Source organism: Mixophyes fleayi, chromosome 12 (assembly GCF_038048845.1).
Source record: "Mixophyes fleayi isolate aMixFle1 chromosome 12, aMixFle1.hap1, whole genome shotgun sequence".
Lineage (NCBI taxonomy): Eukaryota > Metazoa > Chordata > Amphibia > Anura > Limnodynastidae > Mixophyes > Mixophyes fleayi.
In genome coordinates this window covers 82303546-82321616 of record NC_134413.1, presented here as the reverse complement: position 1 = coordinate 82321616, position 18071 = coordinate 82303546, and the positions used below count along the sequence as shown (strand labels likewise).

Below are 18071 nucleotides of genomic sequence, written 5' to 3'. Positions count from 1 at the left end.
ACATCTACGGCCAGGTTTACCAACTGCCTCCGAGCTGATCTTAAGTTTCCTACAGAAGTCTGTGGCTGTCCTTTGTTGACCACCAAGAGTCACCCTCTCACGTTCTAAACACATCTGAATACCTTCAAATACAACATTTCTTGTGCTCCCTACCTCCAGCCCACACTCTTTGGGACCACACTCCATTTGAATACATTTGTAGGCACCAGAACACATGTAAATATATGAGACTCTAAATGTGCGTTATTCCGCTTGACTCTGACCCACCTATGTAAAAGTATTACGAGGCTGAGTGGGAGAGGGACCCTGGTCCCCACAAGATGGGAAAACACTAGTGGCACTACAAATTACAGTATGAACTGGCGTCCCTGAGTTTGATGGCGCTTGTAGTTCAACAGCCACCAGCATGCAAAACACTCCTAGGCCATCAGTGCATGCTAGAAACTGTTAACTATCTCTGATGCCAGCCCATTCATTACCACCCTTCTATCCTATTCTTTCCCACCACAGCGCTGTTTGTCAATCCTACCTCCAATATCTCTCCCTCTTCATTGGACCAAGTAATAAGTCCCCTCCACACAGCAACCTATTATCTATCCTGCTTTCACTCACTATTATTCCTTTACACCTCTGTGTCTCTGCTGGATCTCTATTCTCTTTCCTATGCTGCCCTTTGGCCCGGTCCATTCTCCCATTCATCCAGCCCATGCATCACCACCAGGCTTCTGTCCAGTGCTAAATTCAGCGGTGTCTGCTATAAAGAAACTGAAATTACCATGCACCTGTTTATATTGTCTTGTGCAAGTTCCGTTATAGCAACTCTGGTGTAAATGTTCTTCAGATTGTGGTCCTCACACTGCCTGCTCCTACTGTGCACTTCCTGCTTTAACATAAAACCTTTTTCTGCAAATAAGAACAAGCAGAGCTAGAGATCATTGTGACAGGATGGACCGCCTATGCCACCCTGTCTGCTGTTGCTGGGAACCGGCTGGGCTTACTTTGCCACCGTTCCCTTTCGTGATCCCAAAAGCGCCCTCTTGCCGCAGTAGGAGGGGCTTATAATGCTGCCACCACTGAACTCCTTTATGGTGTTTAGAACCGTTCCTTCTGGGTAACTGTCACTGCTAGTGTACTCCTGTACTTGGGCTGGTAACTCCGGACCTCTTACTATGGATCAGGGTTGCTATGGATGGATCCTCCCTGGCCTATCACACTGACCAGAGCTGCAGGTAGCAGGCAGAGCGGTGGTACTGGAAAACTTGGGTCCAAGCCTCAGAATCAGCCGGAGAACGGATTACATTTTAGGGCATCTATAGGTGGTGTAACCTGGTGGGATCTATCGGTGGTGTAACCTGGTGGGATCTATAGGTGGTGGGGTGTTGTAGGTGTTTGCTACTTACTTCTTAATCCTTTAAAGTGACACAGTTGTCAGATGTTCCTCTTGTTTGGTTCCTTGTGTTCCTGTTCTTAGTTCGGTGGATGGTCCCGGTGGATAACTTTTGGTTTTCCTTCGAAGTGAAGTGGTTCCTTGGCGCACTTGTTCCGTGGATAAGTCCTAAAGTACTTTGTCCTGTTGAAGAACAGATGGGAGAAGAGTCACAGAATGTGGGTGGTGTTTTGGACTCCCCCCAAAAAAGATGAAAGTAGTGATCCTGCCTGTGAGAGCTGGAGGGCGACACGGACCTTAAGGATGTGGGCTACATATGTTATATAAGTATAATGCTAACAAATTGTGTCTGTTTGCTTGACTGTAGGAAAGACTCCAGGGAGGTAAATTAATTTTGCTGAGAGTTTAAGGGGGGTTTGAAAAGTGCAGATGTCGCCTATAGCAACCAATCAGACTATAGTTATTTACTACATTTTACAAAATGACAGCTAGAATCTGAGCGGTTGCTATAGGCAACATCTCCACTTTTCAAACCCGCCAGAAACTCACAGCTTGATACATTGTGTTACTACAATGAGACAGACTGGGAATGTGACAATGTCACATGGGCAGTAGACCCTACGTTGTACCTACCATGGAATGGGGTCTATACTGTGACAATTACACATAGATAGAACACAGTATAGTGGATGGTGCGAGGGGGACTGTGGATGGGCAGACATGGGTCACTGTGTCCTTCAGTAAGAACTGTGTGTGTATATGGAGGTGTTTATGGATGTGGATCTCATGGGAGGTGGTCTGAGGAATAACCACTGGGGGCTTTGCAGCAGGACCCAGTCAGACACTGGCTGTGGGGACTGATGGTGCTGACATGTAGGGTGGGAAGGGACATAAACTAATAGTCTATGTGATATGTATAAGGGGATGGATTCTGTATGAGGCCCTGATGGCCGGGAGGCTGCACATAAACATGGGGAACTATATTATTACCTCAGCCTTGTACAGGGCCCGGATGTTGTACAGACTGAGGGCGGCGCTCCAGGCTCTGACATGGCGGCTGAGGAGAATGTGGCTCCGCCCCCTGTGCAGTGTACGTTGTTATCAGGGGCGGAGATATATCTGTAAGACCAATAGTGTGTGGGAGACTACGGGAAAATGGCCGCCGCTCCCCTGCACTGAGGACAACAGTTATAAAAACTTACACTAGCAATTAAGTTATTACCAAATAGATGTAGAATGTTAGCACAGGGGGATGGTTATAGACCTGTAGGAGAATAACATTGAGCGTATGTATGTCCCCATGTCATCATCATCATCTGTAACATTGAACATAGGTGTATGTATGTATGTATGTATGTATGTATGTATGTATGTAATTCCTGTGTGTGTGTTCCCATTGCATGTATGTTATACATGAGTGTGTCCTGCATGTATGTTATTCCTGTGTGTTCTTCCTCTGTGTTTATGCATATTTGAAATTCCTGTGTGCATGTGTCAGGCATATATGTTATTCCTGTGTGTGTGTTGCATGCGTGTATGTTATTCCTATGTGTGTGTGTGTTACATGCATGTATGGTATTCCTGTGTGTGTGTGTTACATGCATGTATGTTATTCCTGTGTGTGTGTGTTACATGCGTGTATGTTATTCCTGTGTGTGTGTGTTGCATGCGTGTATGTTATTCCTGGGGGGTGTATCATGAGGGTGGGAGGTAGATAGACTGGAGATTACTATCTAACCTCCTAATTAGTAGATAGAAGGCCGTTGTCCTCTATTAATTACTACATAACATAAGGTCTAGACCAGGCCTGTCCAACCTGCGGCCCTCCAGGTGTTGTGAAACTACAAGTCCCAGCATGCCCTTCCAGCTATCAACTAGTGGTCTACTGGCAAAGCATGCTGGGGCTTGTAGTTTCACAAACACCTGGAGGGCCGCAGGTTGGACAGGCCTGGTCTAGAAGCTCAGTTGCACCTAAGTTAGATGATAGACTCTGTATCCTGTCTGTCCTAATAGGAGATCAGCGCAGATTGTTGTTGAGCCCCCTAATTGTTATTGCAAAACTATATAAAAGTCTGTAAATATTCATGGGATTTCCTAGCAGCAAAATAATGATATAGATCGAGCAACAAGGTGAACGCTGACGTGCGTTTCGCTAGTAGCTTTATGGAGGCCGTCTGTTAGATAGTAATCTTTTACACTCAATTTATATCATTTACTGTGTAATGACAGATCATATTCCATCACTGAAAATCCCTTAGTGCTTTAGCCCTACACTTGCCCGTCCCTTCCCTCCCCCGTTCAGCCTCTACGCATACAAGGCAGTAAGTGTAAGAAGGGCATCACCCTACATAGGAGCTTACGCTTATACTTTTCTCGTGCACATGCAAAGTACAGAAATTTTACACACTTTCATTTCAACTCCCCACGAATCCCTCAGTGTTTCCTATTTTATTATGTGACATGTCTGCTCTGTGATGTTTATAATGATTATTATATTTATTCCAAGACAGTTGCGCTGTGAGGAACCAGAGAATCTGTTACTAGAAGTCAACTGAAGGTGAAACCCGATCTGTGTAAATCACTGATTCCCTGAGGATGGACAAGGACAGGAGTGAGAGGATATTAAATCTCACCCTGGAGATCATCTACCTGCTGACTGGAGAGGTGAGGGATTCTGGGAATGTCACAGTGACATCATTCTTACTGCTATAAATAAAACAGGGACATGACTGGAGAGGTGAGGGATTCTGGGAATGTCACAGTGACATCATTCTTACTGCTATAAATAAAACGGGGACATGACTGGAGAGGTGAGAGGGATTTTGGGAATGTCACAGTGACATCATTCTTACTACTATAAATAAAACAGGGACATGACTGGAGAGGTGAGGGATTCTGGGAGTGTCACAGTGACATCATTCTTACTGCTATAAATAAAACAGGGACATGACTGGAGAGGTGAGGGATTCTGGGAATGTCACAGTGACATCATTCTTACTGCTATAAATAAAACAGGGACATGACTGGAGAGGTGAGAGGGATTCTGGGAGTGTCACAGTGACATCATTCTTACTGCTATAAATAAAACGGGGACATGACTGGAGAGGTGAGGGATTCTGGGAGTGTCACAGTGACATCATTCTTACTGCTATAAATAAAACAGGGACATGACTGGAGAGGTGAGGGATTCTGGGAATGTCACAGTGACATCATTCTTACTGCTATAAATAAAACAGGGACATGACTGGAGAGGTGAGAGGGATTCTGGGAGTGTCACAGTGACATCATTCTTACTGCTATAAATAAAACAGGGACATGACTGGAGAGGTGAGGGATTCTGGGAATGTCACAGTGACATCATTCTTACTGTTATAAATAAAACAGGGACATGACTGGAGAGGTGAGGGATTCTGGGAATGTCACAGTGACATCATTCTTACTGCTATAAATAAAACAGGGACATGACTGGAGAGGTGAGGGATTCTGGGAATGTCACAGTGACATCATTCTTACTGCTATAAATAAAACAGGGACATGACTGGAGAGGTGAGGGATTCTGGGAATGTCACAGTGACATCATTCTTACTGCTATAAATAAAACAGGGACATGATTGGAGAGGTGAGAGGGATTCTGGGAGTGTCACAGTGACATCATTCTTACTGCTATAAATAAAACAGGGACATGACTGGAGAGGTGAGGGATTCTGGGAATGTCACAGTGACATCATTCTTACTGCTATAAATAAAACAGGGACATGACTGGAGAGGTGAGGGATTCTGGGAATGTCACAGTGACACCATTCTTACTGCTATAAATAAAACAGGGACATGACTGGAGAGGTGAGGGATTCTGGGAATGTCACAGTGACATCATTCTTACTGCTATAAATAAAACAGGGACATGACTGGAGAGGTGAGGGATTCTGGGAATGTCACAGTGACATCATTCTTACTGCTATAAATAAAACAGGGACATGACTGGAGAGGTGAGAGGGATTCTGGGAGTGTCACAGTGACATCATTCTTACTGCTATAAATAAAACAGGGACATGACTGGAGAGGTGAGAGGGATTCTGGGAGTGTCACAGTGACATCAGTCTTACTGCTATAAATAAAACAGGGACATGACTGGAGAGGTGAGAGGAATTCTGGGAGTGTCACAGTGACATCATTCTTACTGCTATTAATAAAATAGGGACATGACTGGAGAGGTGAGGGATTCTGGGAATGTCACAGTGACGTCATTCTTACTGCTATAAATAAAACAGGGACATGACTGGAGAGGTGAGAGGGATTCTGGGAATGTCACAGTGACATCATTCTTACTGCTATAAATAAAACAGGGACATGACTGGAGAGGTGAGGGATTCTGGGAATGTCACAGTGACATCATTCTTACTGCTATAAATAAAACGGGGACATGACTGGAGAGGTGAGAGGGATTTTGGGAATGTCACAGTGACATCATTCTTACTACTATAAATAAAACAGGGACATGACTGGAGAGGTGAGGGATTCTGGGAGTGTCACAGTGACATCATTCTTACTGCTATAAATAAAACAGGGACATGACTGGAGAGGTGAGGGATTCTGGGAATGTCACAGTGACATCATTCTTACTGCTATAAATAAAACAGGGACATGACTGGAGAGGTGAGAGGGATTCTGGGAGTGTCACAGTGACATCATTCTTACTGCTATAAATAAAACGGGGACATGACTGGAGAGGTGAGGGATTCTGGGAGTGTCACAGTGACATCATTCTTACTGCTATAAATAAAACAGGGACATGACTGGAGAGGTGAGGGATTCTGGGAATGTCACAGTGACATCATTCTTACTGCTATAAATAAAACAGGGACATGACTGGAGAGGTGAGAGGGATTCTGGGAGTGTCACAGTGACATCATTCTTACTGCTATAAATAAAACAGGGACATGACTGGAGAGGTGAGGGATTCTGGGAATGTCACAGTGACATCATTCTTACTGCTATAAATAAAACAGGGACATGACTGGAGAGGTGAGGGATTCTGGGAATGTCACAGTGACATCATTCTTACTGCTATAAATAAAACAGGGACATGACTGGAGAGGTGAGGGATTCTGGGAATGTCACAGTGACATCATTCTTACTGCTATAAATAAAACAGGGACATGACTGGAGAGGTGAGGGATTCTGGGAATGTCACAGTGACATCATTCTTACTGCTATAAATAAAACAGGGACATGATTGGAGAGGTGAGAGGGATTCTGGGAGTGTCACAGTGACATCATTCTTACTGCTATAAATAAAACAGGGACATGACTGGAGAGGTGAGGGATTCTGGGAATGTCACAGTGACACCATTCTTACTGCTATAAATAAAACAGGGACATGACTGGAGAGGTGAGGGATTCTGGGAATGTCACAGTGACATCATTCTTACTGCTATAAATAAAACAGGGACATGACTGGAGAGGTGAGGGATTCTGGGAATGTCACAGTGACATCATTCTTACTGCTATAAATAAAACAGGGACATGACTGGAGAGGTGAGAGGGATTCTGGGAGTGTCACAGTGACATCATTCTTACTGCTATAAATAAAACAGGGACATGACTGGAGAGGTGAGAGGGATTCTGGGAGTGTCACAGTGACATCAGTCTTACTGCTATAAATAAAACAGGGACATGACTGGAGAGGTGAGAGGGATTCTGGGAGTGTCACAGTGACATCATTCTTACTGCTATTAATAAAATAGGGACATGACTGGAGAGGTGAGGGATTCTGGGAATGTCACAGTGACGTCATTCTTACTGCTATAAATAAAACAGGGACATGACTGGAGAGGTGAGAGGGATTCTGGGAATGTCACAGTGACATCATTCTTACTGCTATAAATAAAACAGGGACATGACTGGAGAGGTGAGGGATTCTGGGAATGTCACAGTGACATCATTCTTACTGCTATAAATAAAACAGGGACATGATTGGAGAGGTGAGGGATTCTGGGAATGTCACAGTGACATCATTCTTACTGCTATAAATAAAACAGGGACATGACTGGAGAGGTGAGAGGGATTCTGGGAGTGTCACAGTGACATCATTCTTACTGCTATAAATAAAACGGGGACATGACTGGAGAGGTGAGGGATTCTGGGAGTGTCACAGTGACATCATTCTTACTGCTATAAATAAAACAGGGACATGACTGGAGAGGTGAGGGATTCTGGGAATGTCACAGTGACATCATTCTTACTGCTATAAATAAAACAGGGACATGACTGGAGAGGTGAGAGGGATTCTGGGAGTGTCACAGTGACATCATTCTTACTGCTATAAATAAAACAGGGACATGACTGGAGAGGTGAGGGATTCTGGGAATGTCACAGTGACATCATTCTTACTGCTATAAATAAAACAGGGACATGACTGGAGAGGTGAGGGATTCTGGGAATGTCACAGTGACATCATTCTTACTGCTATAAATAAAACAGGGACATGACTGGAGAGGTGAGGGATTCTGGGAATGTCACAGTGACATCATTCTTACTGCTATAAATAAAACAGGGACATGACTGGAGAGGTGAGGGATTCTGGGAATGTCACAGTGACATCATTCTTACTGCTATAAATAAAACAGGGACATGATTGGAGAGGTGAGAGGGATTCTGGGAATGTCACAGTGACATCATTCTTACTGCTATAAATAAAACAGGGACATGATTGGAGAGGTGAGAGGGATTCTGGGAGTGTCACAGTGACATCATTCTTACTGCTATAAATAAAACAGGGACATGACTGGAGAGGTGAGGGATTCTGGGAATGTCACAGTGACATCATTCTTACTGCTATAAATAAAACAGGGACATGACTGGAGAGGTGAGGGATTCTGGGAATGTCACAGTGACACCATTCTTACTGCTATAAATAAAACAGGGACATGACTGGAGAGGTGAGGGATTCTGGGAATGTCACAGTGACATCATTCTTACTGCTATAAATAAAACAGGGACATGACTGGAGAGGTGAGGGATTCTGGGAATGTCACAGTGACATCATTCTTACTGCTATAAATAAAACAGGGACATGACTGGAGAGGTGAGAGGGATTCTGGGAGTGTCACAGTGACATCATTCTTACTGCTATAAATAAAACAGGGACATGACTGGAGAGGTGAGAGGGATTCTGGGAGTGTCACAGTGACATCAGTCTTACTGCTATAAATAAAACAGGGACATGACTGGAGAGGTGAGAGGGATTCTGGGAGTGTCACAGTGACATCATTCTTACTGCTATTAATAAAATAGGGACATGACTGGAGAGGTGAGGGATTCTGGGAATGTCACAGTGACGTCATTCTTACTGCTATAAATAAAACAGGGACATGACTGGAGAGGTGAGGGATTCTGGGAATGTCACAGTGACATCATTCTTACTGCTATAAATAAAACAGGGACATGACTGGAGAGGTGAGAGGGATTCTGGGAGTGTCACAGTGACATCATTCTTACTGCTATTAATAAAATAGGGACATGACTGGAGAGGTGAGGGATTCTGGGACTGTCACAGTGACATCATTCTTACTGCTATAAATAAAACAGGGACATGACTGGAGAGGTGAGGGATTCTGGGAATGTCACAGTGACGTCATTCTTACTGCTATAAATAAAACGGTGACATGATTAGAGAGGTGAGGGATTCTGGGAATGTCACAGTGACATCATTCTTACTGCTATAAATAAAACGGGGACATGACTGGAGAGGTGAGGGATTCTGGGAATGTGACAGTGACATCATTCTTACTGCTATAAATAAAACAGGGACATGACTGGAGAGGTGAGGGATTCTGGGAATGTCACAGTGACATCATTCTTACTGCTATAAATAAAACAGGGACATGACTGGAGAGGTGAGAGGGATTCTGGGAATGTCACAGTGACATCATTCTTACTGCTATAAATAAAACGGGGACATGACTGGAGAGGTGAGGGATTCTGGGAGTGTCACAGTGACATCATTCTTACTGCTATAAATAAAACAGGGACATGACTGGAGAGGTGAGAGGGATTCTGGGAATGTCACAGTGACATCATTCTTACTGCTATAAATAAAACGGGGACATGATTAGAGAGGTGAGGGATTCTGGGAATGTCACAGTGATATCATTCTTACTACTATAAATAAAACGGGGACATGACTGGAGAGGTGAGAGGGATTTTGGGAGTGTCACAGTGACATCATTCTTACTGCTATAAATAAAACAGGGACATGACTGGAGAGGTGAGGGATTCTGGGAGTGTCACAGTGACATCATTCTTACTGCTATAAATAAAACAGGGACATGACTGGAGAGGTGAGGGATTCTGGGAATGTCACAGTGACATCATTCTTACTGCTATAAATAAAACAGGGACATGACTGGAGAGGTGAGAGGGATTCTGGGAGTGTCACAGTGACATCATTCTTACTGCTATAAATAAAACAGGGACATGACTGGAGAGGTGAGGGATTCTGGGAATGTCACAGTGACATCATTCTTACTGCTATAAATAAAACAGGGACATGACTGGAGAGGTGAGGGATTCTGGGAATGTCACAGTGACATCATTCTTACTGCTATAAATAAAACAGGGACATGACTGGAGAGGTGAGGGATTCTGGGAATGTCACAGTGACATCATTCTTACTGCTATAAATAAAACAGGGACATGATTGGAGAGGTGAGAGGGATTCTGGGAGTGTCACAGTGACATCATTCTTACTGCTATAAATAAAACAGGGACATGACTGGAGAGGTGAGGGATTCTGGGAATGTCACAGTGACATCATTCTTACTGCTATAAATAAAACAGGGACATGACTGGAGAGGTGAGGGATTCTGGGAATGTCACAGTGACACCATTCTTACTGCTATAAATAAAACAGGGACATGACTGGAGAGGTGAGGGATTCTGGGAATGTAACAGTGACATCATTCTTACTGCTATAAATAAAACAGGGACATGACTGGAGAGGTGAGGGATTGTGGGAATGTCACAGTGACATCATTCTTACTGCTATAAATAAAACAGGGACATGACTGGAGAGGTGAGAGGGATTCTGGGAGTGTCACAGTGACATCATTCTTACTGCTATAAATAAAACAGGGACATGACTGGAGAGGTGAGAGGGATTCTGGGAGTGTCACAGTGACATCAGTCTTACTGCTATAAATAAAACAGGGACATGACTGGAGAGGTGAGAGGGATTCTGGGAGTGTCACAGTGACATCATTCTTACTGCTATTAATAAAATAGGGACATGACTGGAGAGGTGAGGAATTCTGGGAATGTCACAGTGACGTCATTCTTACTGCTATAAATAAAACGGTGACATGATTAGAGAGGTGAGGGATTCTGGGAATGTCACATTGACATCATTCTTACTGCTATAAATAAAACGGTGACATGATTAGAGAGGTGAGGGATTCTGGGAATGTCACAGTGACATCATTCTTACTGCTATAAATAAAACAGGGACATGACTGGAGAGGTGAGGGATTCTGGGAATGTCACAGTGACATCATTCTTACTGCTATAAATAAAACGGGGACATGACTGGAGAGGTGAGGGATTCTGGGAATGTCACAGTGACATCATTCTTACTGCTATAAATAAAACGGGGACATGACTGGAGAGGTGAGGGATTCTGGGAATGTCACAGTGACATCATTCTTACTGCTATAAATAAAACAGGGACATGACTGGAGAGGTGATGGATTCTGGGAATGTCACAGAGACATCATTCTTACTGCTATAAATAAAACAGGGACATGACTGGAGAGGTGAGGGATTCTGGGAATGTCACAGTGACACAATTCTTACTGCTATAAATAAAACGGACATGACTGGAGAGGTGAGGGATTCTGGGAATGTCACAGTGACATCATTCTTACTACTATAAATAAAACAGGGACATGACTGGAGGGGTGAGGGATTCTGGGAATGTCACAGTGACATCATTCTTACTACTATAAATAAAACAGGGACATGACTGGAGAGGTGAGGGATTCTGGGAATGTCACAGTGACATCATTCTTACTGCTATAAATAAAACAGGGACATGACTGGAGAGGTGAGGGATTCTGGGAATGTCACAGTGACATCATTCTTACTGCTAGAAATAAAACAGGGACATGACTGGAGAGGTGAGGGATTCTGGGAATGTCACAGTGACATCATTCTTACTGCTAGAAATAAAACAGGGACATGACTGGAGAGGTGAGGGATTCTGGGAATGTCACAGTGACATCATTCTTACTGCTATAAATAAAACGGGGACATGGCTGGAGAGGTGAGGGATTCTGGGAATGTCACAGTGACATCATTCTTACTGCTATAAATAAAACGGGGACATGGCTGGAGAGGTGAGGGATTCTGGGAATGTCACAGTGACATCATTCTTACTGCTATAAATAAAACAGGGACATGATTGGAGAGGTGAGGGATTCTGGGATTGTCACAGTGACATCATTCTTACTGCTATAAATAAAACAGGGACATGACTGGAGAGGTGAGAGGGATTCTGGGAGTGTCACAGTGACATCAGTCTTACTGCTATAAATAAAACAGGGACATGACTGGAGAGGTGAGAGGGATTCTGGGAGTGTCACAGTGACATCATTCTTACTGCTATAAATAAAACAGGGACATGACTGGAGAGGTGAGAGGGATTCTGGGAGTGTCACAGTGACATCATTCTTACTGCTATTAATAAAATAGGGACATGACTGGAGAGGTGAGGGATTCTGGGAATGTCACAGTGACGTCATTCTTACTGCTATAAATAAAACGGGGACATGACTGGAGAGGTGAGGGATTCTGGGAATGTCACAGTGACATCATTCTTACTGCTATAAATAAAACGGACATGACTGGAGAGGTGAGGGATTCTGGGAATGTCACAGTGACATCATTCTTACTGCTATAAATAAAACAGGGACATGACTGGAGAGGTGAGGGATTCTGGGAATGTCACAGTGACATCATTCTTACTGCTATAAATAAAACAGGGACATGACTGGAGAGGTGAGGGATTCTGGGAATGTCACAGTGACATCATTCTTACTGCTATAAATAAAACAGGGACATGACTGGAGAGGTGAGGGATTCTGGGAATGTCACAGTGACATCATTCTTACTGCTATAAATAAAACGGTGACATGATTAGAGAGGTGAGGGATTCTGGAAATGTCAGTGACATCATTCTTACTGCTATAAATAAAACAGGGACATGACTGGAGAGGTGAGGGATTCTGGGAATGTCACAGTGACATCATTCTTACTGCTATAAATAAAACAGGGACATGACTGGAGAGGTGAGGGATTCTGGGAATGTCACAGTGACATCATTCTTACTGCTATAAATAAAACGGGGACATGGCTGGAGAGGTGAGGGATTCTGGGAATGTCACAGTGACATCATTCTTACTGCTATAAATAAAACGGGGACATGGCTGGAGAGGTGAGGGATTCTGGGAATGTCACAGTGACATCATTCTTACTGCTATAAATAAAACAGGGACATGATCATGATTGGAGAGGTGAGGGATTCTGGGATTGTCACAGTGACATCATTCTTACTGCTATAAATAAAACAGGGACATGACTGGAGAGGTGAGGAATTCTGGGATAGAGGCCCCACCCCTTTTGTTTCTGGTTTCAGACCGAAGTCTGGAAGAAATACTAGGACACATTCCTAAATTACTTTGTATATCAGGACTTTCCAGTTGAAATATATGCATGTAATTTACTGTATCTTAGTTGCACATATGTTTCATTTTAGAATCAGCAGACATTTTATTAGTTTTTATTTATTTTTCCCCTTCACGGTGCCCTTTACTATGGGTTGTCTTCTGTTTTGTTTATCTAGAGACAGGTCAAACATAAATGCCCCTTCAGAGATGATATATATATAAAGATCGGGTCTGAATACCTGCGTCTTTTTCGAATGTAAGTTCTGGGGTTTTTTTGCGTTCTGCTCTCAATAAGGCCCAAAGTGTTGTAGTGACAACAGGATGTGTTTGTTTAAAGTTTATCCTTCCCATGAGCCTCTGCTCCCCAGGATGGTGTCCGTTCTCCATTTGGTGATTTCCGCTCTGCCTCAGTCTTCTCATCTGCCAGATGTAACTGTGGAGCACGTAGACAACAAAGTATCTGTCCCAAAATCTTCACACAAGTTGAGATATTTTGCATCATCTCTCGGTTGGACTACTGCAACCTCCTACCTCCTTCTCCTCACTGGCCTCCCCCACTCTCATCCCGCTCCTCTTTGTTCTATACTCAGTGCCGCTGCTCCACATCATTCTCCCCCCTCTACCAAGCCCTTCACTGGCTCCCCTTCCCCTACAGAATCCTTTTCAAGCTCCTCACCCTCACTTACAAGGCCCTCGTCAACTCCACTGCCCCCTACATCTCCAACCTCCTTCCATTCACTATCCTTCCTGCGCACTGCAATTGGCTAACGATCGTCACCTCTCCTCACTCACGTATATAAAGGCTTCTCCCGCGCTGTCCCCCACCATTGAAATGATCTCCCCCTGCGCTATATCCGGGCTCTGTACAAGGCTGAGGTAATATCTCCACTTTTCAAACCCGCCGAAACACTCTCAGCTTGATACATTTGGGCCTTGGTGTATGTTTAGTACCTGCAAAGGGAAACACCATTTATATTTGCTACAAATATATATATAAAGGATTTTGATGCTCCCCTGCAGTTCGTCTCTTTTGAATAGTTAAAGGTGCTAGATCTTGGAAAAATTTGTATCTGGGAGTCCTTCAATTCAATGAATGGGCTGTCATGGTCGGCCATCATGATTCTACGGATTCTGGGACGCATCCAGTCCATGTCACGGACTTACCTGATCCCCGCCGCTCCGTCCAGCCGCAATTCCGCATTCAGGACCATGTGACCGCACCCGGAGGCGGTCACATGACCACAACCCTAGAGGCGGGGATTTTGAATCCCCTTCAGTATAAAAACCTCACTCTGACACTCGCTGAGTGTCAGAGCAACACTTACCTGTTCCTGGCTCCTGCTCTTCGTGGATTGCAGTGTCTTCCAGTTTCCAGTGTCTCCTGTGTGCTGATCTCTGCCTGTTTGACTTCCCTGGCTCTCCTATCCCTGTGTACCGACCCGGCTTGCTGACCATTCTCCTATTCTTGTGACCCGTGTACCGAACCTGGCTTGTTGACTCTGAGTTGCCTTCTGATTCTGCCTGACTCCATTCCTGTGTACCGAACCGGCTTATTTGACTCCGCTACCACCGCTTCACTCCGCTGTACTACATCTTGAGGCGAACCTGGGGACCGCGACCTGCGACTCCTGGCAGCAAAGCCCACCCTGCCTTGCGGCGGTTCTTGGTGAACACCGGGGAGATCGTTAGACTCCGCACCTCAGGTAAGTCAGTGCTAATCAAGATTAGTAATATAGTATCCAGAATCTGTTACAGTCCAGTGATATTTTCTCCTGGTTCTCATGATCTTGAAAGGATCGTCTCTATTTCTTGCTGCGTTTAGTTAGAATTCGGATGCTCAGGGTGTGAGAGACAGGAACAGGAGGTGGGGATTTCATGATGGGTTGGAAGGAATTAGTAACTAATCCTCCATAATGTCATTCCCTCAGGTCACAGTATAACTAATCTGAAGCCATCCTGGGGCTGAGAGCAGGTAAGAATAAGAGCACTTCTCAGAACTTGGTGTTTGTAGTGCCGGCATCCTAAATGTAACGTCCTTTAACGTGACTCTGGTTGTTGGTGTTTGTAAACCGTTATACCTGCTGAGGTGTGAACCTTTTATATATATATATATATATATATATATATATATGTACAATACGTGGAATTAGAGAAGTGTATTGCTGTTGTCTAAGTGCCTAGATAATGTGGAAGCCTTGCTCTGAGGTGTCCTGGTCCTAGACTGTGGTCCTCCAGGCTTGCACCTACAGGGATAAACTGGCATGACGGCCTGTGTTGTGGTTATGCCATGTTAGGGACATGCCTAGAGATTTAGAAGAGATCTGCTGCTCCCAAGCAGACAGGTGTTGTGTGAAAGTCACTTATCGGTCTCATGAAGCTGGGTTAGAGAAACTGCTGAGAAACACTGACCAGGTCTCTCTGGCCTGGTAAAAATAAAAGGAGTAATTGATGGTCACTCGTGGCCTTCTGTAGAGTAGGACGTACCTTGCGACCACATGGCAGACTCCCCCCAAAAAGACTCATTTTACATAGTATGAGGAGCGTAAAGTATCTTGATGCTCTGTATACTTCATAAAATAAAGCTCTTTGTTTAGGGCAGTAATAGCTTTAGAGGACGGACTTTATGGTCATTTTGACCCCTAGGTATCTAATGCTCCTTTTTGCCAATTCAGAGGTTGTATATTTACTCTATGAGGGGCAAGCAATATTTGGGTTAAAGTACAAGGCTACTGACTTTTCTAGATTCACTGAGGGCCGGATATTATGCCGTACTCCTTGATTTTGTTAAGTAGTGGATGTAACGATTGAGCCAGATTTGATATGAAAGAATGCCGAAACTATAATTTTGCTGTTTCCTATACAGATGGTTTTAAATTGTTATCATTGTTGTAAGAGACATGGTAAAGGCTCAAGGGACAATCTCAATAAAAGAGGTGACAATGAGATCCCTGTCGTGTTCCCCTTTACATCTCCACCCTATCCCCCACAGTCTGGAGATTCTCACATTTTTTTGTCAATCATGTGCATGATTATCTTTGTTCTTTCATTTCTGCCACGTGGGTTAAGGGCATCACAATGAGTTTCTTGCTCTGTTCTGAAATATCATGGTCCCGTAGAGGAAGTTGGTTGTAACACAATCAGTACTTCCTAACCACAAGCTGATGTAGCTCAATCAGTGTTTTTGTTCCAGCAATCGGTGAGTTAGGCCACAAATCAAGATCCAGTAGCAGCCAAAACTCAAGTATTCTGTACTTAGAAAGTGCCAACAATTTCAGTTGCAGTGGGAGATATTTGCATCAGAGGGTGATGGAATCCAGTCCCCTCTCTAATCACCAGGCACACTTTTGGTGTGCACCAACCAGGAATTACCTTAGCTGGGCCAAGTCACTTCTGCAATGCTCAATTTCATTGACTCTTGGTGGTGCAGGCTGGAATGTTGGATTATACTGTTGGACACTCCCAAAGGTTTTTCATGCCCCTAACTTTCTTTAAATTAGACCAAGTTGTGGTATAGGTCTGATGTATTTTCAGGTCTGATGGGTTTTATTTTTTAACACACCAGCCAGGTCCGTCAGCAGCATGTATCTTGCATCAGTCGAGCATCTGCCACAGATACGTCTCTAGACTGGCTTAAGTGCTAGTGTTTCACATTTGGGTGTAGCCCGATCTGTTCCTGATTGATCTCCTTATATCTGACTCCTGTTTAAGTTTAAGCATCGTTGATTTTGGTTCTGCTAGCTCCTTGGTACTGTTGTGGATCTTCCGTCTTCTGACCTTGGCTTGCTCACCGTCCTCCTTTGTACTCTTTCCGTGGAGCCTCCAGCTATCATCTGATTATCCAGCCTCTACTACAGACAACATATAAGTAAGCCTTCAGCTCCTGTCCTTTATAGTCTGTGCCTCTGAGCATTTGCTATAGCTGCCACTTGTGCAGCATTCAAGTCCTATTACCTCCTGAGTATTTCCCAGTATCTAGCCATCATCTGTGTTATCAAGTTCCTGCTGTTTACTTAGTGCATTATCCGTTCCTATTTTGTCTACTACTTCTGCCATAAGATTGATTTTGTTGAACTCCGCATCTGTTATCTGTGGAGTCTATAGACTTGAGCTATCTATATTAACCGTTGTCTGCATCAGGTTATTATCTTTGTGATTCCTGCTTTAAATAAATAACTCAGTTGTGTTTTCAACAACTCTCCATGCTTTGAATACTGTGAACCCTAACAGACTTTAAGATTTACAGCTTTTGCTGAATTTTTGGATGTAAGCTTTACAATTATTGGATGATTTCCATGGAGTTTTTTTAAATGTGCAAAATAGACAATAAAGACTTATTTATAAATACATTCCTTGTCCTATCTGTAACTGTCTCCTATATACACTGTCTATTAGAGTGTATATAGCACTTACCTCACCTACTATCTGCCATAGGTCTGCCATTCTGAGTCCTCTGTCTACTACAAGCCCCCACTTCAAACTCATCTTACTGTCTGCACTGATTTATCCCAGCAGATGATAGATCCGTGGTGGTCGGCTGTAGATGGAGGACTCAGATAGGTGGGTACACTGAAGGTGTCCGGAGCTGCAGGAGAGGTAAATGCTATATACATTCTACTTTCCTGTATCTAGGAAACAATTATATATAGGATAAGGGTTGTATTTATAAAATAGAACATTACTGTTTATTTTGCAAATTTAAGCCTCAGAACAATTCTGATTATGTAGATCTTCATTAACCTTGATGTCCCTTTCCATACACAGGATTACACAGTAGTGATAAAGAGATCTGGTGAGTGTGTGACACCCAGGAGCCGCCCCTGTGTGTCAGGAGGATTGAGCAGAACCCAGAGCCCCATCACGGTGCCTGAACCTCACTCACTGATACATGAGGGAAACAATGACCAGAAGATCCTGGAACTGACCAACAAGATCATTCAGCTGGTGACTGGAGAGGTGACTGCTGG

General features: G+C 43.8%; 2 protein-coding genes, 1 long non-coding RNA gene and 1 pseudogene across 4 annotated transcripts in view; 1 reads left to right on the top strand and 3 right to left on the bottom strand.

Moving 5' to 3' along the window:
* Positions 1 to 1762, bottom strand: part of LOC142108605 (uncharacterized) — a 169933-nt pseudogene extending 168171 nt beyond the window's left edge.
* Positions 1 to 2403, bottom strand: part of LOC142108581 (uncharacterized) — a 127451-nt gene extending 125048 nt beyond the window's left edge. For both annotated transcript variants that reach the window (XM_075192349.1, XM_075192350.1), the window contains exon 1: positions 2378 to 2403. The gene's annotated coding sequence lies outside the window, so the exon portion shown is untranslated. The remainder of the gene's footprint in view (positions 1 to 2377) is intronic.
* Positions 1 to 18071, bottom strand: part of LOC142108562 (uncharacterized) — a 365380-nt gene that overhangs the window by 10403 nt on the left and 336906 nt on the right.
* On the top strand, positions 2653 to 18056 carry LOC142108609 (uncharacterized). Its single transcript, XR_012680182.1, has 3 exons — positions 2653 to 2721; positions 3894 to 4051; positions 17869 to 18056. It is a non-coding gene; the product is annotated as an uncharacterized LOC142108609 (long non-coding RNA).